Source organism: Crotalus tigris, unplaced genomic scaffold, assembly GCF_016545835.1.
Source record: "Crotalus tigris isolate CLP2741 ecotype Arizona unplaced genomic scaffold, ASM1654583v1 scf7180000017666.379230911805:20528666, whole genome shotgun sequence".
NCBI lineage: Eukaryota > Metazoa > Chordata > Lepidosauria > Squamata > Viperidae > Crotalus > Crotalus tigris.
The window spans coordinates 19,935,793-19,956,021 of record NW_024096552.1 but is presented as its reverse complement, the minus strand read 5'-3'; positions in this window follow the sequence as shown (position 1 = coordinate 19,956,021).

The window sequence follows — 20,229 nt, the reverse complement described above, 5'->3', positions numbered from 1 at the left end:
TTTTGAAAATCTGTCAACATCAGATTTGACAGCTTGAGTCTGACTCGTTTCCCACCATGTCTGCAGATGTAATTAAAAAACTTGTAGGAAATTATAGACACAGCTGACCCAGTGTCCAGTTCCATTGAGCATGGAACTCTTTGTAGCTTGACTTTTAGTCTAAGCTTTTCTTTGAGGGGGCAATGGGCATCTGTTCTAAGGATGCTCCTCCTTCCGGAGCAATATCCTACTCTGTTTTGCCCTGGGGCCCCTTTATCTCTCCTGGGGAAGTCTTTGGGTGGAGATTCCCTCTGGCAACCTTTACAGATGATAGCAATGTGGCCCTGTTTGCCACATGCTCGGAACACAGCTGTACGAAACCTGCATTCTGAGCGCTGGTGCTGTCCTCCGCAGCCAGGACAGCTAGGGAAAAAGGCTGACTTGTCAAGTGGCTGCTGCCTTCTTCCTGGAAGCTTCTGCACCCAGTCGATCTCAATGTCCTCTTCTGAGTCATCTGCTCTCTCTGAATCTTCATGATGAATGACTATCTGGCTGGAGGAATTCTCTGAGGGTCATAAAGCCTTGACGGCTCCACCTGCGGCCTCTTCTGCCATCATTTCTTTCAGTGCGTCCTGGAATGTCAAGGTCTCCTTTGTAAACAGCCTCTGCTGTAAGTCTCTGCTTCTCAGGCCACATACCTTGAGCCGATCCTCTAAATCTGGAAATTCGCAGAGCCTGGACGCCTGTCACAGGGCAGCCACGAATTCAGCAGCAGACTCCCCGGGCTGCTGTTCTCTCTGCTCGAACGCATGTCTCCATGTGATGATGGATAGTTCAAAGTGTTCTTTGAGTCTTCTTTTCAAGTCAGTGAAGGTAACTGACTCCAAAGTAGCAGGAGTGACTAGATTCTCTGCTATGTCAAAAGTTGCTTGGTCGTACATACACAACAATGTCGCAGCCTTTAGTCCGTCGTCCCTGATCTGGTTTGCTCTCAGGTAGTTTTTGACTCTGGAGACATACAAACTCCATTGTTCTGGGTGCGTCACGTCGAATTCGGATAGCTTGCCAACTTTGGCCATAGCTGGCTGTTACTGCGTGTCCCAATGCCTTATGCTGCTAGGGGCTTCTGTGCAAATCCTAGGATGGATCCTTAGGATAGTGATGCCTCCAGCATGGCTTGCTGGCAGGCAGAAGGGGGGAATGCTATTCCTACCAGAGCACTGATGCCTGGTTTTACCCCTTAGTGACTCTTAGGTCTTAGTCCTCCAGCTCTTTCTTCCTAGCAGCATAATCCCACTTTCATCGCCACTGTTGTGTAATGAAAACCATGAAGCATTGAAGACACTGGAGTGAAAGTAACATCTCGTTTATTCAATCCACACAGAAGCGGCTCTAGCAGCCACTTGACTCATATTTATACAGACCGCCACTAGGCGGCAGCCAATGAATTTAAAGCAAACATTCCCGCCTAAAACACAGGTTTGTAATATATACAACAGACAGTTTAAGGATTTGAATTGAACATCTAGTTAACCATTTTATAACAGTCCTTATGAATTTGGGTTAATACATAACAAATATAATATTCTGTTGTAAAATTCTCTGGTGTCAAACAGAATTTCTTCTTTCAGTAAGACAAGTTTTCCCAGTTCCTGAGTCTTCAAGCATTCCCAAACCATGAAACTATTATCTCCATGTTTGACGATTGATATATGGTTGTAGTATGTAGGGCTTGGTTTCTGCCAGATGTAACCACTTAGGGAAAAGTGTGAATGTTTTGGTTTTGGACATTCTTGGGAGCAGAAATCTAACCTGAGCAATAATTAGTGGAAGAAAATGTTATAACTATTAAAAAAGAAGTTTATTTAGGCAGAACTTCTCAATCTCAGCAGCTTGAAGGTATTATACAAGCTGCTACAGAATTCCGGGAGTTGAAGTCCACACTTCTGTCTGTCCAAGGAATGACTGTTCCACATCACAAGGTATCTTTCAAATGAGACTGTTTGGCAATGGCTTCATTACTTCATATTTCAGTATGAGTTAGTGAGACTTCATATTCCATGAAAGAATCAGATAAAGGAAACCAGTAAGGGCTACATTGATTCATGCTCAATATGTAAAATTTCATGTAAAATGATGTGCCAAGTACTTGCCAAGAACAAGTACATAATTTAGGATATCTGTTTATGCTTATTTCAAGGGGTGGTGTTTTTTTTTCCCTATTCAGGGTTTTCTTATCAACATTTTAGATATTTTTGGAAGTTATGTAAAATTTTCTCAACAAATTCTGAAAGCTGGGGTCCAAAAAATATATTTTGGAGAGAGTTTTGAACAAATAGAGGAATATTGAGGATATTCAAATATATAGAAAAATCTTTATGTTAGAGATGTGTATATGTTTATATAGTAGCACTTTTTGATGCATGCAAAATGGATATGCTAGGAAAATTATCCTTGACCATTGCAGATTTGGGGAGGTTTAAAAGTAAATTTCAAACAACATTGGAATGCATGCTATATCAAGAATCAAGATTTCAGCTACACAGAGGGATGTTAACATTTTTAGAAAGATGATGATTTTAGGGTAGCCAGTAGGGTATGCTGTATGTACATGCTGTTTTGGTTTCTTTTAAAATGAAACATTGCCTCCCCCCCCCCCCCAGTGAGAAAAACTAAGCAAAAACCTGTCAACTTTTTTCCTTAGCTGAGTATCTCAGTTTAAGCAAAATTGAGGGCAATATTTGAAGTAAAGTCTGAAGACAAAAGGCAAGAAAAGGAATGATTTAATCTGTCCTCTTTTTAGAATAGTTTTAGGAAATTTTTTTCTAGAACTCAGCTGAATATTCACAAGTCAATTGTTGCACATGAAGTGATTAGATATAATTTTTGTCAATCAGTTTGACATATTTTTAAGGAAAAAGGTAGAAATTGTGTTTAATAACACTGTTTAGCATTGAAAGTGAATTTGAAATAAAGATTGAATTTAATATTGAAACTGGGTTGAGTGTCTGTTTCAATTTCCTGTCCTTTGACAAAAATTTGAACTTTTTTCACAGTAATCCTGTCTTTTTAATGTGTTATCTCAGAGCTCCCCAATCTTTCCTGGAAGGAAAGGGAGGACAGAGAAATGTGCTTTCAGCGCCCATGGACCTGCATACAGGAACAGGCGTGCATACAGCATTGGTACTAGCATCCTCCCGCATGTGCAAGCAGGCCATGTTAAGAATCTATAAATAGCTGTATCTTTAATTTAAGATGTCACCTGTATTCATGGTTTTGCCAAATTCCAGAGAATCTTCCCATCATATTTTAAAAGTTGTGAACCAAAAAGTATATTTTGGAGAAACTTTTGAACAAAACAAAGGAATGTCAGGGATAATTTTATACAAAAATGCTTATGTTAGGAATCTTTGCACAGAAATGTACACACGCTTATGGAGGCATACAAAATGCATATACAAGAAAAATTACATTTGGCTATTTTAGATTTTTTTCTATTTCCTGATGTTAGTTCATATAACTAAACAAATCACAGCTAGAGCTATCCATACCTCATAAACTCAAAGGTCTAATATTCTCCTGGAAAAAGTGTAATGATCCGATTGGTCTTTATTATTCTGTTGAATAAAAAAAACCACAAAAAATTATTAGGTAAAGCTGTCTTTCACAGTACCCTTTTCAATCTTGGAAACTGTCCTATCTGTAAACAAATCAATAGTCTACAAGGACAGATTATTTATCTAGGGTCTGTAATCAGTGCTCTTCAGGCAGAAATTAGGTGTCCAGTTCAGCCCTTCTACTATATTGAGCCTCTGTCCTATCAAGCCCCCTCTACCATAAAGATCCTGCAGGAGAAGGGCAGTGTGGACAACTGTGGAATCTGGCAGGGTGAGAGCTGTGAACCATAAACACAAAGCTTTTGCTGTGTTCTTGCACAACACCCTTGCTGACCTTAATAGGGACATAAAGGAGAGAGGTAAAGGTATTTGTGATGATAACTCAAATAAGCAGGGGATCGTGGTCCGAGATAAAGAACTTGTTTTTGACAGGGAGAAGTGTGAACCAGGTATTACACAGCAGTCATGCAAGAATAGAAAGGCATCCAAAAAGAGAAGTCACCTTTTGGTTGGTGATTCGTTATAAGGGATGTAAATTTAGGAAATGACACAGCAGTTTCAAAAGAGGTCAGGTGTCTTCCAGGTGCTACTGCCAGTAGGGACAAGAAGCATATTTCTAAAATAATCAAGAATGCCAGCAAGGACTGTGATGTGGAGGTTATTGTACATCTTGGCACTAACGATCTGTCCCAAAAAGATGTACTCTCTGTGCAGAATGATTTCCAGAACTTGGGACAGGAATTTAGCAGAATAGACTGTAGGCTTACTTTTTCAGAGATTTTACAGTGTATAAGGAGCAAAATGGAAAAGGCCAGTGTATAGCACAATTCAATATGTGGCTAAAGGAATGATGTAAAGGGGAAGGCTTTGGATATATTAGTCACGATGTCAGTAGATGGTCCAATGAAAAAATTGTACAAAAGAGATGGTTTGCATCCATCAAAGAAAGGGACTGAGTTACTCGGCAATAAATTTACAGATTTTCTGGAAGAATATTTAAACTAAACAGTGGGGACAGTGAGTTAATTGATACAGAACATCCCTGTCCCCGGCAATCTAAAAATTATAGGGCTATCAGTGCATGTAACATAGATGTGTGTGTGGACAAAATATCAACCTCACTGTCAAGCAAAATCAAGGAAATGCCACACAAAGTGCACTAACCAAATAGATGGTAAGACAATAGGGGAACTCAGGCACCACACAGGTTATGTAGAAAGTAAACACAGGGTCAGTCATAAAGGAGTCAAATGTCTATACACCAATTCATAGAGTATGAACAGCAAACAGGTTGAACTAGAAATTCAGGTTAATGAGGGCAGATATGATAGGGAAACATGGTGGGATGAAACCCACAAATGGAACAACAGCTAGAGGGATTTAAAATTATTTAAAAGAAACAGACCAAATAAAAGAGGAGGTGGAGCTGCTCTCTATATAAGAAATAACTACATCTCTACAGAAATAGAGCACAATAATGATGAAAACTGTCTTGAATGCATTTGGGTCAATATAAAAGGGAGAAAAATTGACATTGCCATAGGTATATACTATAGGCCACCCAACCAAACAGAGGAAATAGATGAACTTTTTGCTAGTTAGCTAATTAAGATATGTAGGAAGCACATGACAATAGTAATGGGGGACTTTAACTACCCTGACATCAACTGGGAGACAAACTCTGCACCAAGTGGAAGATCAAACAGATTCCTGACAAACCTAGCAGACAACTTTGTCTCCCAAAAAGTAGAGAAGGGAACTAGGGGATTAGCCATTTTGGATCTAATTGTCACTAATAGAGATGAAATGATAGGTGTTGAAGCCACAGGAACCTTGGGAGGTAGTGATCATGCAATATTGGAATTCAACATTATGGAAGCACAAGCAATAGAACACAGTTAAACTAGAGTCTTGGATTTTGAGAGACCTAATTTTAATAAACTTAGGGAGAGCTTCGGAAGGATTCCATGGATGAGAATCCTTGAGAGGAAAACAACTCAAGAGGCTTGGGAAATTCTGAAAAGTGAGATAATAAAGGCCCAGTCTAGCACAATACCAACAAAGAAGAAAAATAACAGCTCTCTAAAAAAAAACCCGCATGGCTGCATAAAAAACTCTCTAATAAATTGAAAGATAAAAAGGACTAGTATAGAAAGTTGAAAGAGGGACACATAACTAAGTCAGAATATCAGCAAATAGCCCGAGCCTGCAAAGATGAAGTGAGGAAAGCTGAGGCTCAAAATAAACTAAGGCTTGCGACCAAAGTCAAAAATAACAAAAAAACTTCTTTCAAAATGTAAAAAACAAGAAAAAAAATAAAGCAAATGATTGGTCCATTAGTGGGTGAAAGTGGCAAGAAGGTGACAAGCAACAGAGAGAAAGCAGAACTATTTAACTCATTTTTTTGCATCTGTCTTTACACAAAGGGAAAAAGCAGACCAACCTATCAAAAATAGTGCCATAAATAACAGAATAGGAATACAAGTTAAGATAGGCAAGAATATGGTAAGTGAGCACCTGTCCAGCCTAAATGAGTTCAAATCACCAGGACCAGGTGGATTACACCCCAAGGTTCTCAAGGAACTGGCAGATGTGATCTCAGAACCATTGAACTATATTTTTCAAAGATCCTGGAGCACTGGGGAACTACTAGAGGACTGGAAAAGAGCTGATGTAGTTCCCATGTTCAAAAAAGGAAAAAAATTGGATCCAGGAAATTACAGACCTATCAGCCTGACCTCAATATCTGGAAAGATTCTGGAAAAGATCATCAAACAATGAATCAGCGAACACCTACAGGCAAACAAAGTCATTATTAAAAGCCAACATGGGTTTGTCAAAAACAAATCATGCCAGACAAATCTTATTGCATTCTTTGACCAAGTGACAAAATTAGTGGACCAGAGGACTGCTGTGGATGTAATTTACTTGGACTTCAGTAAGGCATTTGATAAAGTGGTGAATGCTCCTACACTGAAAATTTTTAAGAAGAGACAGGACAGCCATTTGTCCGAAATGGTATAGGGTTTCCTGCCTGAGCAGGGGGTTGGACTTGATGACCTCCAAGATCCCTTCCAACTTTTTTTATTATTATTGTTATTATTATTATTATTATTATTATTATTATTATTATTATTATTATTATTATTAAGATATCAACATGGAGAAGGAAGAAGTGCCTGAAATCAGCACCCTGGCCATGGCTGCCATCTCAGTGGAGGGAGTGCAAGCCAGCACACAGGTGGAGAAGGAATCTTCTCAGCCTTACAGCTGGGGGCGAGACCCAAAATGCAGGAGCTGATCTGGTCATTGGAGTGGCCTTGCCCAGTGGAGACACCAAGCCCCTTGAGGCGACCCTGCCAAAAGCAAGTTATTTGAAAGCTACCGAAATTGATTTGCAAGAGGGAACTTCTCGAGAATTGCGATTCTCCCCTGGCCGCTGGAGAATCAGGAAATTGACAACTACTGAAGACTCCACAGAGTGGAAGTACCTGTCTGCAGCCTGTAGCCAATCGATGGAGAAGTTGGTGGAGAGGTTCGAGGGGCTAGAGATGAAGAGTGGAGAGCAACCCTCCCACTCTTCGCATGCAAGTGATTATGACGATTGGTGGAACAGACGTCAATCCATACCTAAAAGAAGCCCCAGCCCCACCTATGGAGCACAAGAGGCATATTATCGAGTAAGAATAAGAGAAGGGGATGAATGGAAAACTGCTTTTAATTGTCCCATGGGAAGTTATCAATTTAAAGTCATGCCGTTTAAACTACAAATGGGCCCCAGCTGTCTTCATGCAGCTGATCAACCAGTACTACATGATCATTTATATGAGGAGTAGGCAACTTTGGCTCTTTTATGACTTGTGGACTTCAACTCCAAGAATTCCTGAGCCAGCTGGCTCAGGAATTCTTGGAGTTGAAGTCCACGAGTCATAAAAGAGCCAAGGTTGCCTACCCCTGATTTATACAAAAAGTTTTGGTGTATCTTGATGACATCCTGATATACAGCATGAATATGGCTGACTATGTAAAACTAGTGCGAGTAGTGCTAAAGAAATTGTCGGAGGCCAAACTATATGTTAAACTATCAAAGTGTGAGTTCCACCAGACCTGACTGGATTATCTAGGCTACAGAATTTCCAGTGAGAGCATTGAAATGGACCCAGCTAAAGTGAAAGCCATAATTGAATGGCAACCCCCAAAGACTCGCAAACAGCTTCAGAGTTTTCTAGGATTCGCCAACTTTTACCGACAGTTCATCCCCTCCTTTGCTGAAATTGCTTTTTCCCTTATTGACTTATTGAAAACAGGCAAAGAAGGGGGAAATCCGTGACTGGGCCAGCCACTAACATGGATTATGAATTGTCAAACTGCTTTTGAGAATTTGAAAAGATTATTTGCGGTCGAGACAGTCCTAAAGAATCCTTGTCTGAGGAAACCCTTTGTGATTCAAGCCAATGCCAGCAATGTGGCTGTTGGAGCTGTACTATTGCAAAAGAACCATGATGGAGTCCTACAGCCCTGTGCCTACACTTCGAAAAAGTTCACTGATTGCAAGAGAAGGTGGGCAGTGTGGGAGAAGGAAGCCTTCACAATTTGTTGGGCTCTATTAAACTGTGACACTATCTAGAAGGGAGCAGGGTTCTTACAAGGTATGGACTGATCACAAAAACCTAGAGGCACTGAAAATCCCCCATAAGCTGTCCCCAAAACAAGTATGGTGGGTGCAATATTTTAACCGATTTAACTTCACCCTGAAGTACATACTGGTGGGGAAAACTTTTTGGCTGATGCTTTATCCAGATTACCTCAATACAAGAACCAGCATGAAGAGGTTAATGAAGCAATTATATCTACACTGCAAGCTGCTTCTCAACTAATGCCACAAAGAGCCCCATCTTCGAAAGTCCCAAACCCCAATGACCCTGGGGCAAGAAAATTAAAACAGGAACTCCTCAACGATTAATGGTTCAAGGAAAATCAAATCTCCTTGACATGCAGGGATGGTTTGGCTTGCAAAGGGGGGAAGAGCCGAGGTGGCACAGCAGTTAGAGTGCAGTACTGCAGGCCACTTTAGCTGACTGTGTTCAGCAGGTCAGCGGTTCAAATTTCACTGGCTCAAGGTTGACTCAGCCTTCCATCCTTCCGGGGTAGGTAAAATGAGGACCCAGATTGTTGGGGGCAATGTAAATATATATATACATTGCTTACTGGTGTACACTGCTTAGAGAGTGCTTGCACTTAAACGGTATATAAGTCTCATAAATAAATAAATAAATAAATAAGTAAGTAAGTTGTATTTGCCTGAAACCCTCCACCTTAATGCTCTCCAGCACGGTCACAATGTGAAACAAGCTGGACACTTTGGATATTTAAAAACACTGCATCTGGTTCATCGGCAATTTTTGTGGCTGGGGTTGAAATGGGACATAGAAAACTATGTCAAGAGCTGTTCTGTATGTGCCACCATGAAAAGAATTCTGGGAAAACCCCCTGGACTGTTACAACCAGCCATGGGAAGAAATTGCTATGGGTTTTATAGTGGAATTACCTGAAAGTAGGGGGAATACAGTGATTTGAACTGTGATAGATCTATTTTCAAAGCAGGCTCATTTCATTGCCTGCAAAGGGCTCCCATCAGCCCAACGACTAACAAAGATGTTTTTGAAGCATATCTACAGACTGCATGGTGTGCCAAAATGAATAATCTCAGACTCAAGGTACACAGTTTACGGCCAGGTTCTGGATGAGTTTTCTCAAGTTAATTGGCTCATCACAAGGACTGTCGTCGGCTTTTTGCCCATCTACGAATGGGGCAGCTGAATCAGCGAACTCAATGGTGGAGCAGTATCTCAGATGCTATTTGGACTATCAGCAAACAAACTGGACTGACTTCCTCCCTTTCGCAGAGGTGGCTTACAATAACTCTGTTCATAGCAGCACCGGTTTAACACCTTTTAAAGTTGCCACAGGAAAAGAGTTCAACACAATACCCAAATATCCTCAGGAACTTCTACTTCCCAAATGCTTGACCAGTGGTGAGGGAGTGGGAGGAGGTAAGGAAAAACACAAAAATCATTCTGAAAAAAGCTTTTGAGATGTATAAAAAGCAACCAGATAAAAAGAGGGCTCCCCAAAGATCATTCCAAGTTGGGGAAAAAGTTTATTTATCCACAAAATATTTACAACTTAAGTTGCCTAGTAAGAAGTTAGGACCGAAGTACCTGGGTCCCTTCCCCATAGTAAGAATCATTAAGCCAGTTATGGTAGAATTAAAGTTTCCCAAACTCCTACGGAAAGTCCAGCCTGTGTTCCATTGTAGCCTACTGAAACCTTTTCGGGGTTCCACCTTATGACCTCCCTCTAACAAGGCACCTGGGCCTCTCGTAGTAGCCAGACAGACTCATTATGAAGTGAAGCATATTCTTCAGTACTTAGTGCAGTGGAAAATATCCACTACCTGAAGCCACATGGGTAAAATCTAGTGATGTAAAAGCCGATAGGCTCATTAGTAAATTCTATGAGAAACGCCCTAACAAACCAAGGGGCAACCCCTAACCCATGATTTTGATTGAATTGCAGGATTTGTCCTTTTTGTAAGGGGGGCCAAATGTCAACACTGCTAACATTGGATGTTCCTGATCTGACAACTGATGAAAATGTAGCCATTTTCTCCTTTAACATGCTTTTTTTTCCTTTTAGAAATCAGGTGCAGCGGGGGGTGGATGGGATGTAAGCTCAGCTAGCCATAATAATAACACTGCTATGAGAATCCAAGGACAAGCTGATAACGTTTTGGTGGGCTGAGGAGCTGAGGAGGAAGCCCGCGTTTTAAGCTAATTGGAGAATGTGCTTTATGACAGTTTATTGGGGATGGGAATTGTACTTTGTTACTTTGTATCCGGGGGAAGGGAATTTAATTTTTGGGTTCAGCTATGTAGTACCGATACTTTGTTTCCCGAATAAATGTTCTTTAAGAAAGAATTTTGCCTCGAAATTCTTTTGATGGGTTTCATCTATCAGAACCATCAGGTGAGCTTGCCTCTGGTCATGAAGAAAAGTAGCCTGGAGCACATAACACTATGAGTAGCAGTTTGTTCCTTAGAATTATTTCCCAAGTTGTATTCTAAAAGTTTCAACATTCCAAATTTATCTGGATCTTAATTTTATTCATAACTTTCTAAGACCAAAATCTTATTGGGCTTTTTGCTATTTGTTTCAGTTTTTTTCAAAGTTCTTAGGATTATAATTAATTTTTCTTTTGTTTAGAGTTAAAGATAAATTCACCCAATGAAGACTTGTCATATTTGACATTCCAAAAGTCTTCCTTTCTACCTCTCAATGACTCAGGATTTCATTTCTATCTATGATCAATGATTTAGCCCTTGAAATCAATGGGAATTTTGTGATCAGTTTTGATATTCTAAACATAAGATTTGTCAATCTTATGTAGTATTTTTTTTTAAATTTGTAACTATATAGAAATCCAAGTCATCATCATATAACTCATGTTATTGTGAGCAATAGCCTAAATAACCATTTTAATGTTATGTTTTTTAAGCAATTTTATCTCAAATCCTTGGAGTAATTGGTACAGTATAAGCCATAAATTTTGCTAGACAATGCTGCTGTGCTTATACAGGATCTCTTAGATAAGTCATGATATTGACAACTTTTAATAAGTAACCCTCTTCTAAATCAGCCTCCTTTGCAAGAATTGCCCCAACTGTCTTTGGCCCTCTAGAAAATTATCTCTGGATCATTGACAGTTTTCTGCCAATCTTATAGTCAATTGTGCAGCAGCATAAAAGGTACATTAAGCACATCTATTATGATGAAGTTTTTCTGTGCAGTCTTTCAGCAAATATAGACTTTACTGATTGAATACTTTGGACAGATACGATCTTGACCACCCAGAGATTTCAGTTCAGATATTTTCACAGCTCTGGCAGCCCTTAATGAGCAATTCTAAATTTAGCAATATTTAACTGACCTTGTAAGCTCCTCAGTGAAAAGCTCTTCAGCCTCCAGGAATTTCATGAGAAAATGAAATTCTTCTCTAAGGGGAAACGTTCTACAACTGAATGTTGCAGGTACCAGAAACTTTGCCCCTAATGAGTCAATATATCTATAAAGTGAGTATATTTAAGAATCCCTTAGACGAATATATGTAAGTAACTGCTAAATTCTTAAATACATAGCCAGTTTTGAAACCCTTTGGCACAAAATGAGCTTATAAGAAACGCTACAATGAAAGATAGATTTTTTTCTATGATGATTGTATTTTGAGTCATAAGAGTTACTTGTTCATTTTAGTTTTGGCACAATTTCTCTAATATATATATATATTGCAATTGCTCCTAGAAACACGAAGCCGAAAACACCAGCCTGAAGATGACGAATGGGACTTCGTCAAAACATTATATATATGTGATTTTATTGGTTTTTTTCCCCATAAACATATGTTAATTTTTCCAATCAATGAGTTGTCTGGGATTAGCTATGCTAATACATATTCAATTCCTAATCCTTCATTCTTTACTCTAACCAACAATAAAATAAATCCCAAATTTGATAATAATCTGTATCTTCTTTATCTTTCAGTCTCATAGTTAGTCTGTCCATCTCTGCACATTCCAATATTTTCCGGTTTGGCAGAGAATGAGATGGCCATAAGAGGCTGGATCTCCAGCCTCCCAGTCCAGTTTCGCTTCGCCCAGTGTCTCTTAAAGGGATAGAAAGTTGTCCTGGAGGGGCAACGAAGAAAGAGGGATATTTCAGGAGCTTGGATCTGGTGGTGACCGATCTGGGTGAACTGGAGCTCTCTCTAAAGGGACGGAAGAAAGGCTGCTGGGAGAGCCAAGGCAGCCCAAGTTGTCTATAGCCAGAATGGAAGCTGTGAAAAACAGCTGATCTTCAACAACAAGCTGAGTCTGGGTGAGCTGAAGTCTTTTCCTTCTCCTTGTGATTGAAAATGTTGAGACCCTGAAAGGGAGAACTTAAAAGAGTAAAGACCCCCAGAGAGGCTTTGAAGCGGCAGTTTATCATTAAGGGGAAGCATTATGAATATTGGAGTATAGGAGTATCGGAGTGTTGGAGACTGATAAATAAGCTGAGGAGGACATCTAGTAGCGAAAAATAAGAAATAAAAAGAAAATGACCTTGGAAAATTTGAAAACAAAATAGTGCCTTGGTTTGAGATAACAAGTGAAATGACTGTTTTATAGCTATACTTGTTGACATTGGCTAAAACCAAATAGACATTATCTGAAAAAAAAGAACATTTTAGATTTAAGAAGTGACTGGAGGAGGTGGATTTGCCTCACAACAGCAGATTTCTGTTTATACTTTCGATATAGGTTTAAGACTGTGAGCCACAAAATGAGTACAGCTAATATTTCCAGACTTGCAAAGAAAACTTCTTCGGCGCCCTCTGTCAGACAAGCTAGCCCAACAACTCAAAGTTCTGTCAGTACAATGTTACAATATGACAAAGTAAGCACTGCTCAAGATGAAATGCAGGCCTCATTAAAACTAATTCAAGAAATGATGCAGAGAAACCATGAGGAAACACAAAGCAAACTGGAAAAAGTAAATAAAGAAATTCTGGATATAAAGGCACAATTTAAAGCCCAAAATCAAAAGATCATTAAAAATGAACAGAAAATCCAGGAAGTGGAAAATAAAACTGAGGACATGGATAAAAAGGTGGAAATGTTATTGGAAAAGAATGAAGGACTAGAACAAACAATTCAAGAGCTAGAACAGGCCATGGCAATGGTAGAAATGAGAGAAGCGGAACATTATTTGAGATTTCAAACTATTCCTGAAGAATAACTATGTTCTGAACTAACCATTCAGAACACACCTCCACCCAATCAGAACACAGCCAAGCTCCCATCCAATCAGTTCATACCCTCACTGGCAGTTAAAAGGAAGAAACAGCTAAAACCACACATTGCTGCTCAAAGCAAGAAGCTAAAAACACCAGCCTGAAGATGACGAATGTGACTTCGTCGAAACGTTGCCAAGACACTTCCAATTTTACGCGGGAGAAAACCCGAACAACCAAAGACCTATATATATATATATATATATATATATATATATATATATATGCTGGAAAATTTGCATAAAAATACAACTCCTGGGCATGTCTATGGTACAAATAAAATACGAACACCAGGAGAATATAAATATAAAAATATACTTTACTAAAAGCTGCCAAGCTTTCGTTTGGAAACTCCAAACATCATCAGGGCTAAGGAGCCAGTAAACAATGATGACTTAAATGGGTTTTGCCGGCATCTGCACCCGGCTCATGGACCGCGTTACCGGTCCCGGCCGGTTAATTAGTGTTCCAGATGTTTCTTTATTACTCTCCTTACGCTTCCTTCTATGGTTCTTCCGGACCATTCCTTCCACTATCTCATTACTGGCATTCATCTCCTCCACCACCCCTTTATCCTTATGTCCTTCTATAGTACTGACCCTCCTCCCCTTTTTGTTTTCATTTTCCACCCTGGGGGCATCTGTTTCTCCTCTATCAGTGTTACAAGCTTCCCTGGGCTCACAGACGCTCCCCCCCACACACGCTTTTCTCAATCCCTGCTCCACACCCTTTCTTCTCACTCCTCCACTGTCATGAGTAACTTTCATATGGGTGTTGCATATTTGGGGGTCTATGCCCTCCTCCTCCGTCCTGGCAATCTTCTTGTCGACAGTTCTCCACCATTCCATTTGTTTGCTGCGTGATTGGGTGCTTACTCCGTCTCTCAATTCATCATCCCCCCTCCTCCCTATCGCATGCTCTTCCCCATTGCTGATAGGAACGGTATTCAGGCGGACACCAGTCTCCAGATCTCTGCATTCTGATTCCCCGCATTCTCACTCTCCTCTCCTGTGCTCGTCTTTGGGGGGACTTCAAAGTGTTCGTCCCGGGGGGGGCTGTATTGTTGGTGGGGGTATTCCTTGTCTGCAGAGGGTCCAGGCAGAACACCGTGTCTCTCCCTTTCACCGTATGCCTAGGCAATCGAGCCGTGCTTTCGTTCTTCTTCTCCCCCCCTTTTTATTTGTACCATGTGTTCAGCAGGTCAGCGGTTCAAATCTCACCAGCTCAAAGTTGACTCAGCCTTTCCCCCAACGAAAGCTTGGCAACTTTTTAGCATAAGTAAAGAATATTTTTAGTAAAGTATTCTTACTTCAAACCCTTCCGGTGATTGTGTTTTATTTGTTTTACTAATATATATTAGTAATATATATATATATATATATATAAATATATATAAATATACATACTAATATATATATTAGTATATATATATACTAATATATATATCTTTATATATATACTAATATATATATTTTACTAATTAATATATATATATTAATTCTTAATTTTTAATTTTAAGTACATAGAATCTTATTTTCTCAGCCCTTACCAAGCATCTCCAGGAGAAATCTTAACTGGAAAGACTTAAATTTCATTAACATTTTCCACAGTTTTTTTAAAAAAACCAAAGAGCATACTAATATTAGATCTATATATCACTTTAAATGGACCCCGGAAATAATATTGGCATCTGTGAGAATTGCAGAACATTTTGATCCTTCATCTAGGCTACAGGAGAATCAAGAATGCCAACCTTATCCTAGATTTGCATTTTGCAGAGAGTTTCCCTGTCTGAAGCTTCATTAAGAGACTGAACTTAACTATATGTCTCTGTCTGCTTTCAGCCCTACTAATATCACCTAAACACCCAATACCTTTCTCTGCCTACTTTTTCTTGGCAGAAAGTCATATTAATATGTAAGCATCTCAACTTTGGTCCAAGATTTCAAATGGCAGCTGGAGTGTGTACATGTGTGAATTGCAGAGAAGCAAAGAAAATAAATAGGGATGAACACTCTGGCATGCAAAATCTTGGCATATATTTTCAATTACAATAAACATGTGCTGACATATCATTAAGCACCTTAAGTATCCTACAAATAGACACATTTCAATTGTTGTTTAGCTGTTTGTGCTACTCTCGGTGGATTACACTTCATAAACAACAAAGGCCACAGAAGACTTCTAAAATAAATTAGGTAAGGATATAATGTATCTTCTTCATCAACTCTTCAGCATCGACTGAGAAGAAATTTGAAGGGATGCCTGGGGAGTGGTTTGGAAAGGAAAGGACAGGAAGAAAATACATGTCATTTCCATTACAGCAGTTGAAAAGGGGGTGTTGGTCCCTCTGCCTTCCAGTCTCTGAAGAGTCTTATCGCTATGAACAGAACAAATGTCTCATCCAGAGATAATGGGAAAGTGCTGTTTTTGGTCACTTGCATGTCAGGTGTTTGGGAGAAAATTTCATTCTGGCACTGATGAAGCCAATTGTTCCCACAGAATGATAAATTTGGGGTGTCTAAGCCATCACTAGAATTGCCAGGGAAAAAGTCTTTCTTCTTCTCAATGATAAATAGTACTTGGGTTAAAATTGATTATTTGTTTCCACAAGTGACTGCTTGTGGAACTTGATTTCTTTTTAGAATTAGGTCACACTATTTGGCTTTTTTATTCTCCACTTCATTTATATGTCATTTCCATCTATTTGTCTATTGTCAGTGGGTTTACAATTGTCAGCATATTCTCTCTTCACTCTGCCTTGATATCATAGACTAAAATAAAGAATTAGGTAAGACAGTTTGCAGATATATTTGGAGTGGAATCAGCTGTGGCTTGTTCTCATTCCATAGGTAAACTTTGACAGCAATCCACCCAGAAGCAATTGTATTGCAAAATTATTTGTGGCTTTGGGGCCAGAAAGCATGAAAAGTTTTTTGAACTTTGTTAGCGCCCAACTTTTAACAACTCTGAGAAATTCAGAAGTAAAAAGCATTAAAATCAAGAAAAATACATAATAAACAAAAATAGCAAAGCTGACAAAAATGGATAGGAATAAAAAAAGAACAGATCCTCACAAAAAGTTTTCATGAATAACCAAGTCTTCAAGGTCCTTCATCCAACCAGCAAGGTGAGATCCATATCGATCTTGGTGAGAACTTCATTCCAGAGGGTATAGATTGCTACAGAAAGGTGTGCTCCTGGAACCTGATAGAGGGCATTGATTAATCAAATAAACTCAGATCACATCAACCCTACAAGATTAAATTGGCTGGGCAGATACAATAGGAGATAGGAGTCCCTCGGGTAGCTAGGTCAAGGGGCACCTCCATCCCAATTTGAACATGGGTCATCTACAAGAAGATTATCTAAAGTTGTCTCAGCATTAAATTCCAGCCTAAATCCTGGCCGGAACAGGTCCAGATATTTTGTTTCCTCCAGGGTTTTCATCAACTGCAGGCAAACCAAGACAAGAGTATGAAGAATTGTTGAACCCAAGGATGGTCTCCTATGGATGTATTGCTATTTTCCTGCAGGGAAGCTGATACCACAACATGAATCTTTTAACAATTCCATCTAGTCCAAACAACAAGCACAACTATGAGTAGTAGCTCTCTCTTTATTGTAAGATTAATAGAATTTTGCAAGTCTGAAAGTATTTCTTTCTTCCACTCCTTTTTCTTTCCAGAAAACCAGGAAGGGTTGCTTCTGAAATGCTCCCCACGCATCACTTCTCTTTCTATAATCTATCTTGGCTTTTCCTCCTTTCTCAAGATCATTCCCACATATGATTACATGATCCAACCATTGGTTACTGTCCAGGGAGGCCTTGCATCCAGTAAACAGATGGATGAGCTGGCAGCACATAGGATCCTGTCTACTTTCTCAGAGGCACCAGCCAAATGCATCCCAATAACAACATAATATTATGCTTCCTGTATCTGCATGTCATAGTCCAGGTTGAAGTGAATTTGAACAATTTTATCCACTAAATAATCCAGGCAATCCTCCTAGTGACCCAACAGATGTTCTGAGGAGCTTTTCCTATCTAGTAGTGACCAAACATGTTGAATAGAGTCATTATATGGCTATCAACTGCCTACCAAATCCTCAGGAAAAACTCCAAGCTCTCTCTGGAAATCATTGAGTCTATCAATTGTCTGGAGCAGGCTGATCAAACAGACCTTATTTGCCTGCAGGAAGACTTGACACTATTGAGTTGAAAGGCAACCAGAGCATTATCTGTTCATGGCCACAGATTGATCTCAATGTCCTCTAGTACAACAGATGATTGCTCTAGCCTTAAGTCTTGTAAAGGTTACTGGGAGTTACACCCTTTCTGGTCTTTTCTAAGAGGATGCTAACCAAGAATGTTTTTTGGAAATGGAATACCTATTGAAGATTCACATTCTTCCTTGATCTCAATTTTTTAGAGATTCAGAAGATTGCTTCTGCTTTCATTATTAAAAAGCAAGTTTGTATCATTTTGAGTGCTAAACTAAAAAGGAACATTTGTAGGAAAAATCTGCTGAAACTTCCTAAGCATGAAAGATATGTGGAATAGGGTGAATGTTATTTGGAGGGAGAGGATATACATGATAGGGCTAGAATATCTTGTAATGTTTGTGGAAAATTCATTCAGTCTTTAATATCTATACAAAACAGACAATTCTACAGTTTTATTGTAGCTGGTGTTATAAGCTTTGGATTGCTTGAGTATAGGCTTTTAATTGTTCAGGCATGGAACATCCAAAATCATGATTATAACTGCTAGCTGCTTTCATTATCAATCTAAATTAAAGGAATACAATGTTAGCAAATGTTTAATATTCAGCTGCACTTACAGTTATTTTATTTATGATGTAAACCAGCTAGTCTTTGTTTGGGAAATAAAGTATTTCATCCCATGTCCAGACAGATCTGAGATGTTTAGATGTTTTAACAGTTTATGATTATTTCTTTGGCATTTGTCAGTTCCCACAAGAGGCTTTGGTGCCCTTGTTATGAGATTACAAATTTTGCTGATTTCCAGATGTTACACTTGCTTACTTTAGTAGCTTCCCAGTTATTAATATGGAATGAGATTTACATCTATCTATCTATCTATCTATCTATCTATCTATCTATCTATCTATCTATCTATCTATCTATCTATCTATCTATCTATCTATCCATCCATCCATCCATCCATCCATCCATCCATCCATCCATCCTATCTATCTATCTATCTATCTATCTATCTATCTATCTATCTATCTATTTCATCTAACCATCTATTCAATCTTTGTATTACAGCACGTTATATGTTTTGTTAAAAGTGACTTGTTGGATGTATGCAGTTACAGTCCAGTGGGAACTTTGAAAATCATTGCTTATCCACTCATTAACATTTGTGCTGGGGAGGCCAAAATATATTTGGATGATTTTTCTTAGTGATCCAAAGGCTAGACAGATATATTTCTTTAGCCATTTAAAGCCCTCTCCTCCACCATACACACTATGAAATATCCTGAAAGTGGTGAAGGAATTTTGTTACTATGGTGATGAATACTGCAGAAAAAAGCAGTCTTTTGCTGGATTAAAGTAATGTCTTCAAACAGTTCAAACTGTTGGAGGTTGAAGCATTCAAACTGACCATGGGAATATTGAGCAGGAATTTGATCTGAGCAAATCAGTGAAACAGGTTTTATAACTGGAACAAAAGAAAGATTTATTTAAAAGAAAAGCAATACAAGGATAAGCAAATACTAATAGAAGTTAAAACAACAAGAGCTTTGTGTATGTGTGCCTGGGAAGAAAGGTAGAAGAATGGGATGTCAAGTTAGCAGCCTCATAGACAAGAAACTGACAGTCATATACTAAGAGAGGACATGGAATAAATTGTTAACTTTCTATAGTATGCCTTACTGCCGCGCTGTGGTCAGGAGTTCATTTGGTACTGAAGAATCAGAGCCATTGGATGTAGACTTTCATCATAAACTCCTCCTCAAAATTCTACATTTAATCTCTCAGTATGGAATTGTTTCACACATTTTTTTTCCTGCTACAGAGCAAAATATCTTTGGAGGAATACAGTAAGCATTTCTGCAAATCAGTATTCTATGCTGGCTTAAGGATAAAATGTATAACATTCACCTGGCAGAATTGTCCAGGTTAATAAGAAATTGCATCATTTTGGCACCACTTGGCAATGAAAGGGATATATCCATGTGTGCAAGAAAACTCTTAGATGTTCTAAAGTACAATATCATGAATTTATTAAAGGGAATTTATTAAAAGGAACAATCGAAGATCTCCAAATAGCCCATCTAGGATTGAATTTTCCAAGAACTAGATTGTAAGGATGCAAATCAAATACTAAATGGTGAAGAAGTGTGAATTTCCTTGAATTGCTAACAACTAAAAAACAGTATTTTTCAAACTTAGCAGCTTTAAGATATGTGGACTTCTGGAGAAATGTTGGCTGGGGAATCCTTGGGTATTGAAGATGCCAAGTTTGAAAATACTAAACTAAATGAAAATCATAAGGGAGGCAAAAGTGCATTATTTTAAGGGATTGATTGTAACATTTTGCTGCTGATTTTATGCATAAGATTTGATAGCTATTCTAAACTTGAATATATTTAATTCAGTATGAAGTACATGAGAAAAAACAGTGAATGATTAAAGAATAAACACTTCTTTGTGACTTCTTCAGTGATAAACACAGCATGATAATCTATTGAGAAATTCTCTTTGCATGAA